Source organism: Eleutherodactylus coqui, chromosome 4 (genome assembly GCF_035609145.1).
Source record: "Eleutherodactylus coqui strain aEleCoq1 chromosome 4, aEleCoq1.hap1, whole genome shotgun sequence".
Lineage (NCBI taxonomy): Eukaryota > Metazoa > Chordata > Amphibia > Anura > Eleutherodactylidae > Eleutherodactylus > Eleutherodactylus coqui.
Window position 1 is genome coordinate 40,494,110 of NC_089840.1, and position 6,000 is coordinate 40,500,109.

Sequence of the window (6,000 nt, forward strand, 5' to 3'; positions counted from 1 at the left end):
CATGCTCCTCATGCTCCTCCTCCTCAACGCGCTGAGATATAGACAGGAGGGTGCTCTGACTATCCAGCGACATCCTGTCTTCCCCTGCCTCTGTTTCCGAGCGCAAAGCGTCTGCCTTTATGCTTTGCAGGGAACTTCTCAAGAGGCATAGCAGAGGAATGGTGACGCTAATGATTGCAGCATCGCCGCTCACCATCTGGGTAGACTCCTCAAAGTTTCCAAGGACCTGGCAGATGTCTGCCAACCAGGCCCACTCTTCTGTAAAGAATTGAGGAGGCTGACTCCCACTGCGCCGCCCATGTTGGAGTTGGTATTCCACTATAGCTCTACGCTGCTCATAGAGCCTGGCCAACATGTGGAGCGTAGAGTTCCACCGTGTGGGCACGTCGCACAGCAGTCGGTGCACTGGCAGATGAAACCGATGTTGCAGGGTGCGCAGGGTGGCAGCGTCCGTGTGGGACTTGCGGAAATGTGCGCAGAGCCGGCGCACCTTTCCGAGCAGGTCTGACAAGCGTGAGTAGCTTTTCAGAAAGCGCTGAACCACCAAATTAAAGACATGGGCCAGGCATGGCACGTGCGTGAGGCTGCCGAGCTGCAGAGCCGCCACCAGGTTACGGCCGTTGTCACACACGACCATGCCCGGTTGGAGGCTCAGCGGCGAAAGCCAGCGGTCGGTCTGCTCTGTCAGACCCTGCAGCAGTTCGTGGGCCGTGTGCCTCTTCTCTCCTAAGCTGAGTAGTTTCAGCACGGCCTGCTGACGCTTGCCCACCGCTGTGCTGCCACGCCGCGCGACACCGACTGCTGGCGACTGCTGCTGACACATCTTGATTGCGAGACAGAGGTTGCGTAGGAGGAGGAGGAGGAGGGTGGTTTAGTGGAGGAAGCATACACCGCCGCAGATACCACCACCGAGCTGGGGCCCGCAATTCTGGGGGTGGGTAGGACGTGAGCGGTCCCAGGCTCTGACTCTGTCCCAGCCTCCACTAAATTCACCCAATGTGCCGTCAGGGAGATATAGTGGCCCTGCCCGCTTGTGCTTGTCCACGTGTCCGTTGTTAAGTGGACCTTGGCAGTAACCGCGTTGGTGAGGGCGCGTACAATGTTGCGGGAGACGTGGTCATGCAGGGCTGGGACGGCACATCGGGAAAAGTAGTGGCGACTGGGAACTGAGTAGCGCGGGGCCGCCGCCGCCATCATACCTTTGAAAGCCTCCGTTTCCACAACCCTATACGGCAGCATCTCCAGGCTGATAAATTTGACTATGTGCATGTTCAACGCTTGAGCGTGCGGGTGCGTGGCGGCGTACTTGCGCTTGCGCTCCAACACTTGCGCTAGCGACGGCTGGACGGTGCGCTGAGAGACATTGGTGGATGGGGCCGAGCACAGTGGAGGTGAGGGTGTGGGTGCAGGCCAGGAGACGGTAGTGCCTGTGTCCTGAGAGGGGGGTTGGATCTCAGTGGCAGTTTGGGGCACAGGGGGAGAGGCAGCGGTGCAAACCGGAGGCGGCGAACGGCCTTCGTCCCACCTTGTGGGGTGCTTGGCCATCATATGTCTGCGCATGCTGGTGGTGGTGACGCTGGTGGTGGTGGCTCCCCGGCTGATCTTGGCGCGACAAAGGTTGCACACCACTGTTCGTCGGTCTTCTGCACTCTCAGTGAAAAACTGCCAGACCTTTGAGCACCTCGGCCTCTGCAGGGTGGCATGGCGCGAGGGGGCGCTTTGGGAAACAGTTGGTGGATTATTCGGTCTGGCCCTGCCTCTACCCCTGGCCACCGCACTGCCTCTTCCAACCTGCCCTGCTGCTGCACTTGCCTCCCCCTCTGAGGACCTGTCCTCAGTAGGCGTAGCAAACCAGGTGGGGTCAGTCACCTCATCGTCCTGCTGCTCTTCCTCCGAATCCTCTGTGCGCTCCTCCCTCGGACTTACTCCAATTACTACTACCTGAGTGATAGACAACTGTGTCTCATCGTCATCGTCCTCCTCACCCACTGAAAGCTCTTGAGACAGTTGCCGGAAGTCCCTAGCCTCATCCCCCGGACCCCGGGAACTTTCCAAAGGTTGGGCATCGGTCACGACAAACTCCTCCGTTGGGAGAGGAACCATTGCTGGCCATTCTGGGCAGGGGCCTGGGAACAGTTCCTGGGAGTCTGCCTGCTCCTCAGAATGTGTCATTGTAATGGAGTGAGGAGGCTGGGAGGAAGGAGGAGCAGCAGCCAGAGGTTTCAGAGTTGCAGCAGTGGACGGCGCAGAACTCTGGGTGGTCGATAGATTGCTGGATGCACTTTCTGCCATCCACGACAGGACCTGCTCACACTGCTCATTTTCTAATAAAGGTCTACCGCGTGGACCCATTAATTGTGAGATGAATGTGGGGACGCCAGAAACGTGCCTCTCTCCTAATCCCGCAGCAGTCGGCTGCGATACACCTGGATCAGGAGCTCGGCCTGTGCCCACACCCTGACTTGGGCCTTCGCGTCCTCGCCCGCGTCCACGTCCTCTAGGCCTACCCCTACCCCTCAGCATGCTGTATTACCAGTAGTGCAGAAACAGAATGCTGTAATTAAATGTACCGCTTATTGGCCTGTGGTTGGAGGCTGACTTCCCTTACGGAACGCACAGCAGAGCCAGGAAACAATTTTGCGCACGCCTGTAGTAGGACGTAGGTGCGTATGATTGAGCTAGTGGAATTCACAGCGCAGAAGCAGTCAAGTGGCCAAAGGCCAGTAGTAGGCCTTAAGTATTTTGCTTCTATTTTTTTAAGATGCTGAGCTGATACAGCAGACAGATACTGTAGGCAGCGTATAATATTATGTATACTGTTTCTCTCTGGCGGGATGACGGCGATCATGTAACAGAGACAGCAGATCCAGGAAACAATTTTGCGCAAGCCTGCTGTAACGCTTAGCTGCGTATTAATTAGGACTACAACCCCCAGCAGATAGATACTGTAGGCAGCTTATAATATTATGTTTACTGTTTCCCTCTGGCGGGATGACAGCGCTGATGTAACAGAGACAGCAGATCCAGGAAACAATTTTGCGCAAGCCTGCTGTAACGCTTAGCTGCGTATTAATTAGGACTACAACCCCCAGCAGATAGATACTGTAGGCAGCGTATAATATTATGTATACTGTTTCCCTCTGGCGGGATGACAGCGCTGAAGTAACAGAGACAGCAGATCCAGGAAACAATTTTGCGCAAGCCTGCTGTAACGCTTAGCTGCGTATTAATTAGGACTATAACCCCCAGCAGATAGATACTGTAGGCAGGGTATAATATTATGTATACTGTTTCCCTCTGGCGGGATGACGGCGATCATGTAACAGAGACAGCAGATCCAGGAAACAATTTTGCGCAAGCCTGCTGTAACGCTTAGCTGCGTATTAATTAGGACTACAACCCCCAGCAGATAGATACTGTAGGCAGCGTATAATATTATGTATACTGTTTCCCTCTGGCGGGATGACAGCGCTGAAGTAACAGAGACAGCAGATCCAGGAAACAATTTTGCGCAAGCCTGCTGTAACGCTTAGCTGCGTATTAATTAGGACTACAACCCCCAGCAGATAGATACTGTAGGCGGCGTATAATATTATGTATACTCTTTCCCTCTGGCGGGATGACGGCGATCAATTTTTTGGAAAAAACTCACTGCGTATATAGCCTGAATATCTCTTTCCCTGCCTCACCAGTACTGCCCCTATACTCTGTACAATGACTGGAGACTGCGGACGCAATGCTCTGCACGGCCGATATACAAAAAAAATAAATTGTGCAACACTGCTAAAAGCGGCCTCAACAGTACTGCACACGGTCAGGTGTGGCCCTAAGAAGGACCGTTGGGGTTCTTGAAGCCTAAAATAACTCCTAACACTCTCCCTATAGCAGCAGCACTTTCCCTGAGCTATGTCAGAATGCATCTGTGGCGAGCCGCGGGAGGGGCCGATTTATATACTCGGGTGACACCTGATCTCGCCAGCCACTCACTGCAGGGGGGTGGTATAGGGCTTGATCGTCGCAGGGGGAAGTTGTAATGCCTTCCCTGTCTTTCTATTGGCCAGAAAAGCGCGCTAACGTCTCAGAGATGAAAGTGAAAGTAACTCGAACATCGCGTGGTACTCGCCTCTAGTAACGAGCATCTCGAACACGCTAATACTCGAACGAGTATCAAGCTTGGACGAGTACGTTCGCTCATCTCTAGTTATTAGTTACATTACATAGGAATGGTCATGCCAAATTTCAAGTTTGTGCAGTACAGATGTGTGTTATTAGTTACATTACATAGGGGGTCACTTACTTTTATGCATAGGATTAAATAATCAAGTTGCAACCCTTTAAATTTCCAATATTTAGTACGCAAAGAATGGTCATGGCAAATTTCACATTTGTGCAGTAAAAATTTCTGTAATTATTTGTTGCATCAGGAAGTGAGAGAATTAAATTCCGTACATAAAATTTGGACGCCAAATCTTTTGCACTTAGAATTGAATAATCGAGTTGGGACCCATTAGCTTTTCCTATTTATGACATAATCAATGCTCGTGCCAAATTTCACGTTTCTATGACACGGGAAAGTGAGAAAATGACATTCTGTATGTAAAATTTTGACGCAAATTCTTTTGCGCATAAAATTGAATAATCGAGTTGGGACCCATTAACTTTTCCTATTTATGACATGATAATCAATGCTCGTGCCAAATTTCAAGTGAGAAAATTACATTCCGTACGAAAAATTTGGACGCTAATTCTTTTGCGCATAGAAGTGAATAATGGAGTTGGGACCCATTAGCTTTTCCTATTTATGACATAATCAATGCTTGTGCCAAATTTTGACGTTTCTATGACACCGAAAAGTGAGAAAATTACATTCCGTACGTAAAATTTTGACGCAAATTCTTTTGCGCATAGAATTGAATAATCGAGTTGGGACACATTAACTTTTCCTATTTATGACATAATCAATGCTTGCGCCAAATTTCACGTTTCTATGACACGGGAAAGTGAGAAAATGACATTACGCATGTAAAATTTGGACGCTAATTCTTTTGCGCATAGAATTAAATAATGGAGTTGGGACCCATAAGCTTTTCCTATTTATGACATAATCAATGCCCGTGCCAAATTTTAAAATTTGATTATGTCATAAATAGGAAAAGTGAATGGGTCTCAACTCGATTATTCAATTCTATGCGCAAAAAAATTAGCGTCCAAATTTTACGTACGGAATCTAATTATCTCACTTCCCGGTGTCATAGAAACTCGAAATTTGGCAGGAGCATTGATTATGTCATAAATAGGAAAAGTTAATGGGTCCCAACTCGATTATTCAATTCTATGCGCGAAAGAATTAGCGTCCAAATTTTACGTACGGAATGTAATTTTCTCACTTTTCGGTGTCATAGAAACGTGAAATTTGGCACGAGCATTGATTTTGTCATAAATAGGAAAAGTTAATGGGTCCCAACTCGATTATTCAATTTTATGCGCAAAAGAATTTGCGTCAAAATTTTACATACAGAATGTCATTTTCTCACTTTCCCGTGTCATAGAAACGTGAAATTTGGCACGAGCATTGATTATGTCATAAATAGGAAAAGCTAATGGGTCCCAACTCGATTATTCAATTCTAAGTGCAAAAGATTTGGCGTCCAAATTTTATGTACGGAATTTAATTCTCTCACTTCCTGATGCAACAAATAATTACAGAAATTTTTACTGCACAAATGTGAAATTTGCCATGACCATTCTTTGCGTACTAAATATTGGAAATTTAAAGGGTTGCAACTTGATTATTTAATCCTATGCATAAAAGTAAGTGACCCCCTATGTAATGTAACTAATAACACACATCTGTACTGCACAAACTTGAAATTTGGCATGACCATTCCTATGTAATGTAACTAATAAGATATCTGTACCCTGCAATATATGAGACAGTTATCTTCTCAGCAAAACAAAAAGCATTTAGAAATATGAGTATTTACTGACAGGAATAAAACT